Here is a 16355-nt window from a genome sequence, read left to right on the forward strand (position 1 = left end):
TCTCAGCATTATTAGAAAACTACAGATCCTACCCTGATCAAAGCGAGCCAATATACTATATTAACTAAACAAAATTGCCCTAAAGGGCGGTGCAGTGGTTCAACAGATATTGTCGTAGTCACACAGCTCCAGGGACCTGGAGGTTGTGGGTTCTAGTCCTGCTCTGGGTGACTGTGTTTGAGGAGTTTGGGGTCCTCCCACAGTCCAAAAACACATGTTGGCAGGTGGATTGGTGACTCAAAAGTGTCCATAGGTGTGAGTCCGGACCCATTGCAACCCTGAACTGGATAAACTGTTACAGATAATGAATTGCCATAATCACATCTATTTAAAAAAAAAAAGCCATAATGAACTGATTTTAGCTCATCTTCATCAATACAGCAGCAGACTCCCTCTGTTTGAGGATACTGGAGCTTGTTTCTGCTTGTTTCTAGTGGCAAATTACACTGACAAATTAATGTTTTAATCTGATGTTTGGTGAAATATTGAACATACAGAAAAGTTTGTCTGAACTCTCGTTTCAGCTTGAATACGAAACTGACTGCTGAAAAAGAGTGGAAAGGTGATTTAGAGGATTGTGGCTGTTGTATATCTGTTGTATTTTCATGAAGCACATTTTTTTCCATGATATTATGCACACACCTGAAATATTATTTGTTACCCAGTCGAATTCCGCCCACTTTCATTAGCTAGCCAATCAGGTTTCAGTGTGATCAGTTGCTATCCAGTCAGTTTGACTGACATTCATGCGTTATTATTTTTAGTGAATGGTGTGGTGGTAAACAGGGCAATAGAACCAAAAAATGGACCAGATGGACTTAAAACTATTTTTCTTATATATTGTATATATTAATAGTATTATCACTGCTTTAAAAATATTTTATTTCCAAGTTTAATTATGTGGTTCTTTGAGGGTGACATCTAATTAAATATGTGAATTTAATGGAATTTTGATTTAGTGTATTTGTGGCATAGGGGTGTCTGTTTCTGGGTTGTTGAAAAGGTGGTATCCCCAGACTTTACACTCCTGAAGGCCATTCATGGAACTGGGCATGGTGATTTAAGCTCAGAGCACCTCATTTAATACTTTCCTATCGACATTATACAAGCTGTGCAGACAAAATGAGAGGTGTCTAGAAGACCAAGTGATAAAAATTGCTTCAGCGTTAAAAGATTAACAGGGAGATAAGGCACAGCCAAAGTGACTGTTGTTTCTAAAGCCCATTTTGACTGACAGAGAAGAGTTAAATGTGTTACTAAATCACAGTGTGGTGTTTGTGGCTGCAGGGCAGTTTGGCACAAACATGAGTGAAGTCCATTAGCGTGTCCTGTGGGCAGAACATGTCAGAGTGGGTCTTTCATGTGCAAGAATTTGGATGTGGAGAGTGCAGTGTAGCACAGTAAACTGTTGATAATGAAACTTTTCTAGTTCCAGCTGGAAAGCCATAACACAACATTTGCATTTGAAAGCTTTTACCACTATCTGTGGCTATGTGTGCTAACAGACTAACCTTTTATGCAAATTTTTACTTGTGGTGCTAATTTGATCATGGCATGTTGTGAAAGTGAATTGCACATGGGGTTAGCCATAAGCAAAACAGCTAGCTCAGAGTTGCCAACATTAAGATTTGGCAAAGGGTATTTAACCTGTAGCATTCTGAGTCCATTTTCACTGGCTGACAGAATACATAAGTCTGCCAGGTTTTAGCAAGGAGTAAACAAACCCCACACACCTCTTTGGCCTGCTCTGGTAAACTCCCAATTGCCCTTAGTGATAGCAGAGGGCATGTGGAAGCTTATTTGCTTCGGCATGAAGCAGTCTCCAGGGTGCTGGGAACTAGTTTAGAACTTGCTGGAAACTTTATTGAGAGGTTCTCCAGATGTTAGTTTGGTAAGTGGCTGTTAAAATGCACCTGTTGACCAGCTGTGGCATAATAGGATGATAGGGAGGTATAGTGGATGGGGGTGTGGTGTATGAGGATTTTTTTTTCATTTCTTGGTAGAGTGCTGAGCAAATATGGACAGCAAAGGTGTGAGTCTGCATATTTAAAGGGCACATATGCTACAGTTGTCTTGTATTTTATAGGAATATTTTCTGTATTAAGTCAGAACCCCTAAGGTAAAACGATCCATTGTGATTTGGTACTGCTTTCTACCTAGAATGCAGACACTGAAGAATGGTCCAGCCTATTTGTCTGAGTCTTTCCAATTACATGACTGCATTGGGGGTTATGTGAGGACACAAAGTTGAACTTAAATGGAGCAAAGAGAAAAAAAAAACATTCAAGAAAAACATTGAGAAGAAAGAGAACCAAGTGAAAATGGCTAACAACCGGAGCTTCTGTTCCTCACTCCTCATTCCTGGGCTCTTGCACTGAAGTCCGTCATGGCCCATTCATGGCCACCGAGACTGGAAGAATGGTGCTGTTGTTTAATCCTCATAGTATTTTGACAAAAGCAATTTTCAGACGTTTCATTTAAGCAAATTGAGTAAACTTGTGATAAAGGGTTTATAATATGTTTTCATTAATAAGTAGTTTGTTCCCCTCTTTGCTACAGTAAAAGCTTCTACTCTTCCTTCTACTAAATACTGGCAGATTTTAGAGAGGATTTGATAGCATTTAGCAACATATGCAATAGCTAGGTCTAGTACTGATAATAAGTTCCAGCTCATCCACTACATACTGGATGTAGTTCCACTCACAAACCAGTGCTGGGGGGGTCTTTATATTTTTCTAGCCCAAACTTGGTGACTTTAAGCTCATGTGTAGCAGCTTTAGAGTATCCCATTTCTAAACAAGGGCTTCCATGTTTCCTTTGGTAAACCCCAACGGTTATGTTCCCTTTATATTCTCCACTGTATATTTCATATTCTTTGATAAGTGTCTGTTGTTGTCCTAAACACTTTAGTCTTGTTCAGCTTTAAATCACATCTCAAACGGCTTGATTTTTCTTGTGTTCAGTTCATTAACATGTCCTTATCTGCCCCATAGCCATTTTTTCCTCAATTTGCTGCTATAACTGCTTTACCAATCAATTTCATAGACTCTTAAAAAAGAAGAAAAAAGACTCCAAGTCCAATCATTTTGTGGAGTGTCAGCTTGTCCCTGTAGGGAAGCAGGTAAAGCCCTTTCATTGACATACTGTAAAGCCTGTTCTGATGCTCAACTTCTTCAAATTCCCCAAAGCCTGAACTTTTCTCTTTTACATTACAGTTGAGTGTCATGTCTCATTTAAGTGCACAGAGCGCTTGACAGTCATGTTTATACTTTGAAGATATTTGAAACCTCCAACCTCATATTGACTGTTTTTTGTCATGTTTATCAAAAATTGAAACCCTTGCCAGATTAAATATTTTGTTGATTTACACATCCTCTGTAGGAATGATCTTAAATATGGCATACTTATGAGAATTTAGAGTAAAATGTTAAATTCAGCAAATTAGTAAATTTGTTTGACTGTTGTGTGACCATATGTACACTTACACACACAATAGCATAAAACCACATAAATTATAATAATTTATGTTTATGTACAACCATTCTACCATTCTGTAGTCAAGTGATTCTGTCACATGAAAGCAACACGGAGGAGAACCTAAATGCTGAGGCAGACCGAGCGACTCAAGCAGCTCATACCAAATAAAAACACAGCGTCTGTGGTTTGGATGTGTTTTGCTTTGACTTTAATTAAGACAACCCTGAACAAAAATAAATGAAATGTAAACACTGAGAAATAACAAAGTTTTAGTGAGAGGAACAAGCTCCCAGCAACATTAGAAAAAATATCCTTTAATACTGGAGCATACTGGAGTCACTGAACTATGAGGGTCAAAAAAACAAAAACAAAATTATCATTCATTAATTGTAATCATGATTAAATGTACAATTAATTGTGATATTGATTTGCACTCATATCGACCAGCACTATAACAGCCTCTACTATTTTGGGAAGGTTTTATACTAAATGTTGGAACATTTCTGTGAGGATTTGTTTGCTTTCCACCACAAGAGCATTAATAAAGTCAGATGCTAAATCAAAAACACTGTTCCAACTCATCATAATCATATTGAATGGAGCCATCACCCTAAAGAACACAGTTTCACTGCCCTATAGTCATAAAACTTTTGGTAGTATTTTTTGTTTTACTAAACTGCAAAATAACACTGAAGATAACAATATACACCTAAAAATATGGTCCTAATATGTGTAAACCTCCACTTGCCTGCTGTATTTAGATTGCAAAGATCCACTGTTTCGCTACACTCTTCATTTGTGTTACCACAATGCAGACCTTTACAAGAATAATTTATATCATTACTTGTCCTTGTGATAACATTGACCCACCGCAACCCTGCCAAAGACCTTCAAATGCACTCGCAGAAATCAAAGCAATCAAAATGTCACAATAACCAGTTAAACAGCCATGCTGTTCCACCCAGTCTCCATTAAATGCTCAGATGCCTGTTAAGAGGTTTCAAGGTAGCATTAATTTGTGGTTAGAGAGAAAATGTAGTGAAGTTGCTGAAACAGCCTGATAAATGGCTTTGTGCACACGCTACCCATCTGCTCTCTCTGCCTTTGTGCTGTGAAGTTTTGCTTATTTCAGCAGTATGCTAAATTTCCACGCCTGTCCCATTGGCAGCCTTGTTTTGGCGCAGGGTGAGATAAAAGCTCTCATTTGTTTAGTGGACACAGTGGGTGTTTTTAAGGGGATGTGATGTCTTAGTCTACACGGTTGCAGAGATGCCGGGATGCCTAGTTTATTTTGAATATCAAGACAAACATCTCAAGGGGACACACATCTGAGAGGGTCTTTATATCTATAGTTCTGCTCCCTCAAACAGACCAAGGAAGGAGATAATGCTTTGTTGCATTGTAGCATGAGTTCAATTCTGGTCCATGCTGACATTTTTGACATTGAACTAAACCAAAGCCACGTGTATGGAAAATATCACAGCCTCACTGGATAGATTAAATAACCTAAATAATGTCCTGTAAATGTGAAATAAACAATTGGCATGAAAAGTGGTTTGTGATTGTTGTTGTTTGGGCTGCGGTTGCCAAGCATTCCTGATGAAATTCATTCCTGATGAATTTATAGAACCTAGAAATATTTACCACAACATTTTTATTTAATTAATTAATAATTTTATTATTCTATAAAGTCTGCAAATGTTGTAAAAGAACTCCTGTTTCATTGTTAAGTTTTGCTTGGTATCTTAGTCGCAGCCATGAATGCACGCCCGCAAGTTCACAGAGAGTCTGATACTTTCAGTAAGTTGGCCTCACTGTCAGGATTCTGCCAGATGCGTTCTACCTGCCTCCTTCTACAAGGCATGCCAAAATAGCAGACTTGTGATTGGTTCTTTTGCATGTCAGTCAAATTTCTTTCCTGCAGTAGTAGGTGGTTCTTGGCTACGTTCAGTGACGAACGCTACCAGACTCTCCTTACAGAGTCGAGCAATGTGACACGTTATCTAGGCTGATAGAGTTAAGTGAGTTTCCACATTTTCTAGGGCTTAAGGAGCTGAAAACAAAACTTTTTTTTTATTGATTAGAGCTGTCAAAGATAATGCACATGATTAATATGAATGTTATTATTTTCTTCATGCAAATTAATTATTTGACCAAATTTGGCCACAACTTAATTCCACAATTCACTCTTTTTTTACAGAGCTTAGTGATGTATTACCCATTTTATTTAGCGATGTGAACACAATGTCACTAATGTTAAGCTCAGAAGCAACATCAGAAATTACATTTTAGTTATGTTGTAATATGTACTAAATCATAAGGTCACCATACACAGTGCCAAGTGTTGACTAGAAGGGTATAAAGCTCTCCAGCAGTGGGCTGTGAAGCAGTATAGTTTTAATGGGATAGCTGGAATGGAGCATCTGATCCAGAACTAATCAACCAACACAGATGGTCTCATGGCTGATTGCCATCAAATCCTCCCAAAAATGTTCCAACATGCCTCCCTGAAGAGAAGAGGCAGTCACTGCAAGAGGGACGAGCTCCTATTAAACCCCTATATTGATTGTAATATTCCAATTATTAAGTGGAAACTAGATGGACTTTATAGCTCTACTGTTAGAAGAAATTTTCCCACTCTAGAGCAGCAAAAGAGAATTCATGGTTATATTGAGCCGCTTTGTGCTGGTCTTTATCTTGATCTAAAAAAAATATGCTGCTGCTGAGCTCAGCCATTCGTCTCTGTGTTCTGTGCTAATCATTTTTCAGGCCAGCCTATGACGAAGCAGAGGGCACCATCTTTTTTCTCTTATCATAATTTGAGCATGATATTATTAATTATATATTTCTTTTGCCTTACATTTTGCTATACTTTTTTTTAACTGCTACATTTGTGCTCCCTAAATTCGATTACACTTCAATCCAGCATGCTTCAACTGACAAAAGACAGTTGTTTATTTTGACAAACATAAGACAGTATGTTTGTTTGTTTTGTCAGCTTTGTGTGAGCAATCCATGATCAATGGACCAGCACACAATATGAATAAGCCTCTCTATGTTAAATAACATGACAAGCATGCTATCTCCTTCTAGGTAGCTTCTTATGGTGCCCCATGCTCAATTGTGCACACACAGAGTGTAAATTCTCCATAGAAATAAATTAATTGAAACAGGGTGTTCTGGAGCACACATGCCCGAGCTTAAGGTCAATATGTTCAATGCCAAGTGGAGGGGTAAAGATGTATCAACACTAAATTTTTACATTTTTCAGCTCCACTGACCATACAGGAGCACTTTGTTGTTCTCAAATTACAGAACGTAGTCCACCTGTTTCTCTGCATATTTTCTTACCCCCATTTTACCTTGTCCTTCAATGTTCTGGACCCCCACAGAGCAGGTATGATTGGGTGGTGAATCATTCTCAGCGCTGCAGTGACACTGACGTGCTGACGGATTTTTTACCAATCAGTGGACTGAGCTGGACCAAGAATAGTCCACCAACCGAAAATGTCCAGGCAAAATGTGCAGCAGCAAATGTTGTACTGCCTCAGACTGTACCTCTTCAGTTTGGACTAATGAGGTAGGTGTGTCTAACAGAGTGGATAGTGAGTGGAAAAATTATTTTAAAATTTGAAGCACACTACTGTGTCTGATCAACTTGTATCAGCACACTAACACCACCACCACATCAGTGTCACTACAGTGCTGAGAATGATTCACCAGCCAAATCATAACTGCTCTATGGTGGTCCTGTGGAGGTTCTGATCATTGAAGGGCAGGGCAAACATAGGTTAACAAAGTATGCAGAGCAACAGGTGGACTACAATCTGTAATTGTAGAACTACAAAGTGGGCAATGAGGGTTAATACAAGGTCGGTTGTCTTAATGCAGTGATTGTTCAGTGTGTGTGTGTGTGTATTTATTTATTTGTTGTGTTCCATGTTTAATTCATGTTCCATTATTTTCCCCTTTATAAAAAGCATTTTCATACATCCTATATTTAAATGACCTCAGTTCAAACAAGAACGCTTCAATTGCAGTAACAATAAAAATTCATTTTTTTTTCTTTTTGTTGTTGTCAAATGGTGAACACAAACAAATAATCAAAAGAACAACATGAGAAAGTCAACAATGAGCGAGAACAATAAGTGGTAATTATGAGGAATAATTATGCTACTAATCCAGCAGATAAATGCATTACAATTAGCATGTGATGGTAAATCGCTTTTGTAGTGGGTATAGTGAGGGGCTGCAGAGGTCCTACTGAGAGGTAGGTTATGACAGGTGGCTGATGCTACATGACTGCCATTAGAGAGGTGTTTGTGTTTGAGGTTGGAAGGTGGCGGGGGTAGGGGGATTATCCCTAAATCAGCCAGTATTTGTGTTCACAGTGCGAAAACCACCAGCCATGCCCAGCACACAGTCATACTAGGGCTGTCTCTGCTCGTTTATTACACACAAGGTAGTAAACAAAACACACAAAATCCTGTATACACAGGACCACTGTACTGTCATCATATTATGTCATCTATTCATATTCAAAAGGCACACACACACACACATACATACATACATACATACATACATACATACGTATATATATATATACACACATACAGGGGTTGGACAATGAAACTGAAACACCTGTCATTTTAGTGTGGGAGGGTTCATGGCTAAATTGGACCAGCCTGGTGGCCAATCTTCATTGATTGCACATTGCACCAGTAAGAGCATGTGAGTGTGAAGGTTCAATTAGCAGAGGGTAAGAGCACAGTTTTGCTAAAAACATTTGCAACGCACACAACATTATGGGTGACATACCAGAGTTCAAAAGAGGACAAATTGTTGGAGCACGTCTTGCTGGTGCATCTGTGACCAAGTCTTTGTGATGTATCAAGAGCATACCACCAAGAAGGACAGTACACATCCAACAGGATTAACTGTGGACGCAAGAGGAAGCTGTCTGAAAGGGTGCTGTGTTCGGGTGCTAACCCGGATTGTATCCAAAAAACAGAAAACCACAGCTGCCCGAATCACGGCAGAATTAAATGTGCACCTCAACTCTCCTGTTTCCACCAGAACTGTCCGTCGGGAGCTCCACAGGGTCAATATACACAGCCGGGCTGCTATAGCCAAACCTTTGGTCACTCATGCCAATGCCAAACGTCGGTTTCAATGGTGCAAGGAGCGCAAATCTTGGGCTGTGGACAATGTGAAACATGTATTGCTCTCTGATGAGTCCCCCTTTACTGTTTTCCCCACATCCTGGAGAGTTTCTTTATGGAGATGCCCCAAAGAAGCATACTACCCAGACTGTTGCATGCCCAGAGTGAAGCATGGGGGTGGATCAGTGACGGTTTGGGTGTCACGGCTGCGCAGGAAGGACGAGGAGGTGGACGTGAACGCATGGAACTTTATTAACAGAATCAAAATAAACACGGGTAGATACATGGAAACTAGACACGACTAAACTACGAATTAACCAAAGACAGACAGGAGACAGCCATGAACCGGGGTAGACATGTGAGACACACAAAAACAGAGTAACACACAACACCAGACAAAGGAGCACTCAAACCACATGGGTATATAAGGACAAGACAAACAAGAACACCCGGAGACAATAATGAGACAGAGGCAGGACTAAGGTGGGGCTAGGGCGGAAAAAGGGCGGAGACAGGAACAACAACAAATAAGGCCATGATGACATGAACTACAAACATGAGCACATGGTGGGGAAAACAGACAGGACTGGGCCAGGGTGTGACATTGGGCTGCCATGGCATTCCCTTGGTCCAATACTTGTGCTAGATGCCAAGGACTACCGAGCCATTCTGGAGGACCATGTGCATCCAATGGTTCAAACACTGTATCCTGAAGGCGGTGCCGTGTATCAGGATGACAATGCACCAATGTACACAGCAAGACTGGTGAAAGATTGGTTTGATGAACATGAAAGTGAAGTTGATTATCTCCCATGGCCTGCACAGTCACCAGATCTAAATATTATTGAGCCACTTTGGAGTGTTTTGGAGGAGCGAGTCAGGAAACGTTTTCCTCCACCAGCATCACGTAGTGACCTGGCCACTATCCTGCAAGAAGAATGGCTTAAAATCCCTCTGACCACTGTGCAGTACTCGTATATGTCATTCTCAAGAGGAATTGACGCTGTATTGGCCGCAAAAGGAGGCGCTACACCATAGTAATAAATTAGTGTATATATTAGTATATATATTTATATGTGTGTGAGTTTACAGTCCAAAGAATGTATTACCATTTTTTTTTTCTATTTTTATTTTACTACATCATTTGAACACAGCAGCTGTCCTACACATTGTGTGAAAATATAATCATGAATGGACCAATAGAAATGCTTCAAATATTACTTCAGAAGGTTTTTTCCTTCCCCAAGTTATTTTGGAGATACATGTTTGTCTTAGGACAGCAATAATATGTAAGTTCTGCTTATATCTAAAAATGTGTATATGTTGTATTTATATACACCACTTACCTAAAAGCTTCTAGGAATTACACTTCAAAAACAGCCTGTTTTGAATTCAGTGATAGGTACCCATAGATTCTGATGAGAGTAGTTTAGCCCCCATTCACTCAGTATGATATAAAGTTTTAGCCCTGTCTGTAATAGCTTAATAACCTTTTGTTCCAGTATATCCAACCCAACAGTAAACAATCTCAAGTACAGCATTTTCTGACATGTAAGCACGATGTGTACTCATCTGTGACATATTGATAAATTGTAAAGTATACTTCATGTGCCAAAATTTCTCATTTTCTCATTTAATAAACCATGATAAGCATTGTATTATCTTAATTTAACAGAGCTTCTGTGTAGTATGTCCCATTATTACATAACAAGCATATAATATTGCTAGTAGTTTCAGATGTCTCTGAATTTCCAGTTCCACCTTAAGTGCTGAAGCAATTACATTCTTGTGCCTGTGGCAAAAGCAACATTTAAGGTGGAACAGGAAGTTTTGAATGAAAAGCCACAGCATAAGCAGCTGAAATCATATCACAAGTTATGATTGGGTGATAAAACATGAATATTCAGTTTTGTGGTAAGTGGTAATAAGTTAAGCTACCTAGAGTGGGTGAATGTTCTGCCTTGTGGTAAGTGATTTCCAGCTAGACCCTGAAGTTGATGAAGTGGTTACAGAAGATGAATTAATTAACTAATTAAATAATTAATAATACACACACACACACACACACACACACACACAAACATAAAACCACTTAGAAACAAATGCTATATTCTCCACAGGTTGTACAAGTAACTGTTGCATGCTGGAAAAGCAGGATATTTTTTTCTTTTTATTTGTTGCAAACAACAACGGCGGAAGAATGTTTGAATGATGGCTGTATCCTCTTGTGATGAATTACATTAGAGCTGTTCAAGCAGAGTAGGGTCTGATTCAATTGTGAAGGACTCCTGGATTATGCAGAGAGGGAATTACCTCAGACTACAAATGTGCCCTTTCATGTGGAAGGCCTTCTAATTCTTTTAAATGCAATGAATGCTGTTAGTGAAGTGACACCCTCCTGTCAATTACGGCTTCTGAAAGAGGCATTTGATCATCCTGCCTGGCTTCACTGATACTTTCAGACTCCAGCACTCCTGTCAGTTAGCCAGTCATTTCAAATTAGCAGCATGAAAGATAACAAATTGCCCGGCTACTCTCAGAACAGTGATATTTAATATACTTTTTTATTGCCTGCCTTTCCTGAATTATTGATGCTTCAATCATTTTTTTAAAATCCATAGTTCTGAAGGCAATTCTCCATACCTATTTATGACAATGACTCTGACACCTGGATTTATCATCCCTTAACATGTTTTTAATTAGTCATTCAGGATAAAAAATTAAAATACTCACATACACAACGAGTCCAAATTTTGTACAATCCCTTAATAGAAGAGAATTTAGATACATGTATAATGTCATTAGAAAAGATAACAATAATACACTCATGGCTGTATGACATCAAATCTTTACAGAAATGTTTAAAACTTCTAATTTAACACTTTCCCAGAAGAGTAGAGGCTTTTACTGCCGTTAATGTGACCAACACCTATTAATGGTTTTCTACGTGTTGATTCACTTTAAAGGGAATGTCTACAATTGTGGGGATCTGTAGTTGCATCTCCGTGGCGTCTTTTAAGGTGGAGAAGTTAAGAGGTGTTTGTTTATAGTTTAGCTGGTGTATATGTTTTTTATTCACTGTTTGAATTACCACAGAAACTCGTTAGTAACTCGAGTTGATTAGTTTTGTAGCACTTAAGGTCTGTGTGTACTTTCATTTAGTTAGCGGTCTCCAGAATTTAGACTGGGTTCCTACCTAAATAATAGGAAACAGCAAAAATAACTCAATATTACCCACCTATGGAGCAAGAATAATGTAATATACTTAACTGTATTCATGATTTTTCTGCCATGAGCATGAGCCTAGTATGCCTGACTGAGCCAATTTGTATTTTTGTATTTTTACTTAGTTACTCACACTGGGCTTCATAAACATATTAGAATGGTTTCTAGTACTCAATCAGACTTGAGAGTCAGAATGGTGAGGGAACATCGGAATTTTATGAAGTGTTGATTATAATAATTAATGTTACCTTTAACTATTTAGAAACTATTATTCAGGTAGTCTACAGCATTTTTAACAATTAAAGTGAGGAAAAAAAATCAATAATCTGAAATAACATATAATAAAATAAAAGCAAAATTAGGGACTTGATTCCTTTGTGCTTCGCTCGCTTGTTTCTGGCACAGTGTCTGTTTAGCTGGTTTTACGTGAATTGGTTCCCATTGGGGCAGCACAGTGGCCTCAGATAGTGTCGCAGTCGCACAGTTCCAGGGACCTGGAGATTGGGGGTTCAAGTCTCGCTCCGGATGACTGTCTGTGAGGAGTTTGATGTGTTCCTCCAGGTGCTCTGGTTTCCTCCCATAAATGTTGGAATGTGGATTGGTGACTCAAAAGTGTCTGTAGGTGTGAGTGTGTGTATATGTGTCGCCCTGTGAAGGACTGGCACCCCAACCGGGGTGTGTCCCTGCCTTGTGCCTAGTGATTCCGGGTAGGCTCATCCTGAACATGATAAACGGTTACAGACAATGAATGAATGGTTCCCATTAGTTAATTTTGTTTTTGTGATGGCTCAAATGTCCTTCTCGTTAAGCCAATAGGAGAACCCTGCTTAGTGATAAGTCTGAAGCAGTAGCCTGATCATCGGCAAACAACCTATTATTAGTGAATATCTGGATAAACAGAATTAATATTAATAATTTTATTTTAATGAATCAGAAATAAGCTAAGAACTAGCAGCATTTTGTTTATGTGCTATGGGTGTGAAATGGCCTTCCTTAAAGGTGTGCTATTACAGTGCCTTTTTTTTTAAAATAGTGCTTATGCATTATAAGAGTGCCAAAAAGAATCTAATTGTAGCTGCTTTGCTCTTGGTGCTGTATATTACTCTGACCCATTTCTGTCTTTGTGCTAATTTATATGAGAGTGAATAGTCACCAGGCAGCAGTGGTCTCGCTTGCAATTGTCTTATCAAATAGAGAAGCTCAGAGCTGCTTTATCCAGGATTAGTTTGTGAATCATGTTTTGTGCTTCAAAAGATGTTACATTAACCCCATTTTACATTTTCTGTAATGAAAGAGCCACAAGTGAAAAAACACCTTTCACTGGAGTAATTTCAGTTGCACTGTAAATTATTTGGGGAACCAAACGTTGTTCTTCTATGCCATCACACCACAGATGTCTTTTTGCCACATTTGTTTTTTTAAGAGAGAACCTATTGTCTTAGAGTCTTTGAAGAATTTGGGCTGTAATATATAACAAATTTACTCAGACTTCCAGATTTTCTACAACTGTATAAAAGAAGCATGTAACGTTTTGTTGTATGCGTTAATAGGAGAGTGTGTGAAAGGACATTAAAAACACAACTCATTTAATCATTACACCTAGTAAAAGCACAAGATCTGCAGAAGAAAAAACAGCAATGGGGTATGGTGACATAGATGAGACATAGATGACAAGCTTTTTTGCCATATCATTTAAATTATGTATTTTGACTTCTTATTACAGATTAGGGAATTAGGGAATGAAGAAGATTCATTTGCTCTCAGAAGATTAACCAGTCCTCAGGAGCCAGCAGTTTTTACTCTTCTAGAAAGGTTTCAAATCAAACATTAGAACAATTACATGAAGATTTGATTGCATTACAAGAGGATTAGTGAGGCCAGGTTCTGATGTTGGATAAATAGTTCTGTATCACAGCTACCGAACAGCTCATCCCAAAGTATTAGATGGAGCTCCATTAACATGCCATAGAACACAGTTTCTCTGCTCCGTAGTCCTTGAATATTCTCTGTAGGACAAGAGAGCCAAATACACTGAAGCAAGTGTTTGAATCCCATGAACATTTGTCCAGCTTGAAGCTTGACCATTATGTACAGACATAGCTCAGCATAATGTAAAAGAGGAACCAAATCTGTCCATTTTTGTTGCTGGAAAGAGCACTATCTAGCCATTAAATTTTGCACTAAATGTGAAACAGTTGTTCACTGCAGTGGCAAAGCACATTCTGAGACTCAATTGTTGCCATTTTCTCAAATTATTTGTGGCAAATAACCGCCTCAAGTCACTGGATGTGCAAATAAATTAAATTTACTTTGCTCTTGCTAATGAACCCCACGGGAGTAATGCAATTCAAAGCTTTCAGGACCATTAGTTTCCTTGAAGCTTTTGAGGAAACCTAACCAGCCCAAAGCGAGTCCCGTCCCCCTGCAAAGCAGTCCTCTCTCATAATGCTTTCTCTAATGGTGGAGATGATCTCAACAGCTCTGTGATGTTGAGAATCCTGGTCGGTTTCAGAGGTTCTAAAAAGAGGTAGTAGAGCCGGAGTGAGTTCTGTTTGATCTGCTGCCATGTTTGTGGTCAGCAAGAAATCCCTCTGGCTTAGTGGAACACACTTTCTCAGTGGCTTGCAGTGGACAGTGGATGACTACTCAAGTCAGGATTACAGCACAGGGTGTCCAATCCCTCTCCTCCACCTCCCCCCTCCTTCCCCCAAAAACCCATCCCCAAAAAAATCAATACAGGCCTTTACTGTGTCCAACTGGCTGGAACTGGCTCCTTTTTCCACACCTTACCTTATGACTCTACAAGGAACACTCTAAAAGCTTTGTAAAGGTTCATTCACTCACAGAAATGTGAAGGTTTGGACGTGGTTCTGGGATGGACATGCATTTCTAGGAAAGGTTTTGTAAGGTAAAATGACAACTGCATAATCCTTTTAAAGAAAAGTGGTATACACTGCTCTAGACATTCAAATGGCTTTACACTCTGTGGGACAATAGGGAATTACCTCAATCACCACCAGTGTGCATTATCCACATGGAGGTACCTCACGTGCTGGGTAGAGAGAATACAAGAAAGAATGATTAATCCAATTCATTTGTAGATGGTGATGATTAGGAGGCTGAAAGTAGCCACGGTGCCAGATTTAGCCACACATTAGGGTAACATGCTGACTCTTTTATAGAAGATGCCCTGGGATTCTCTTAAAAAAAACACGATTTATAAAATTCTGAAGATGTATCCGCATAATTTGCTGCTCTCCAGTCTGTCTAATATGTTTATGAACCCCCCTTGCCAATAATGAACAACAAACTGTATCTGTCTGGTATGCTAGGCTTTCTCTCTCTCTGCTAATGACAAAAAAGGCCTCTGGAGGTTTTTAGACAATGGATTGAACTCTAAAGTTTGAAAAGCCAAAATTGAGATGAGGATATTAGGTAACACTTTAAATGACAGCCCGCTAATTACTGGGTAAGTACAGAGTAAGTACCTGTTAAATAAGGTGTAAGATAAAATAAGTACTGAGTAAGTAAAGGGTATGAGAGTAGAGATATGTAGTTATTACTGTTACCTTACAAATACTTTACATATAAGGTACACCATAAGTACAGAGTAAGTACCTGTTAAGTAAGGTGTAATATAAAAAAGTACTGATTAAGTAAAGGGTATGATAGTAGAAAGTATCTTACAAATACTTTACAAATAAGGTACACCATAAGTACAGTGTAAGTACCTGTTAAGTAAAGTGTAATATAAAAAAGTACTGCGTAAGTAAAGGGTATGATAGTAGAAAGTATTTTACAAATACTTTACAAATAAGGCACAAAAATATGTTCTGAATCCATTTGTACATCTCGGCATAATTAAGTGTTACTGGATGTTGCTCTATTCCTGCTCCATAGGTGGGTAATATTGACAGATTTTTTGCTGTTTTGGACTACTTAGTTTAACAACAGTCTAACATTTAAAGTTTAACATGTCTGTAAATTTTTATTCGCTCTGAATTAACATAGAAACTCATTTGAAATTTGAGTTGTTTAGTTTTGTAATACTTTTGGTACTTTTGAGCTGTCTCTCAAATTTAGAGATATTTTCACTCAAACATACCGTTCCACCTTAAAAGATGCAGAGCTTCTGCAGGTAAACAAACCAGAGAGAGCAGAGTTTCTCCCCAATTATAGACATCCCTTTCTAAGATCTCTGTTAGCTCTTTTCCACCAATGTGGAACTGGTTTGTATCCCATTCAAAGACCTTATTGGAGCTATTTGGCATGTATCCACCAACATAAATTGGTTCCTGAACTATTTCCTACCTGAAACTAAACAATTGTAGGTTGAGCACTGGAATAAACACAGACAACTAGAACAGTGCCCCCTCTCTGTTCCACCAAGTTCACTTTCACACAAACTTTCCTTGGAGGTTTTGGAGGTCCATCCATTTACTAAGCAGGCCCAAACCTGCTAGCTTCAGTGCTTTAGTATGTTCTAGT

General features: G+C 38.7%; 1 protein-coding gene across 1 annotated transcript in view; it reads left to right on the forward strand.

Moving 5' to 3' along the window:
• Nucleotides 1–16355, forward strand: part of efna3a (ephrin-A3a) — a 161769-nt gene that overhangs the window by 58691 nt on the left and 86723 nt on the right. The gene's annotated exons all lie outside the window — the stretch shown is intronic.

The sequence above is a fragment of the Hoplias malabaricus genome, chromosome 6 (genome assembly GCF_029633855.1).
Source record: "Hoplias malabaricus isolate fHopMal1 chromosome 6, fHopMal1.hap1, whole genome shotgun sequence".
Lineage (NCBI taxonomy): Eukaryota > Metazoa > Chordata > Actinopteri > Characiformes > Erythrinidae > Hoplias > Hoplias malabaricus.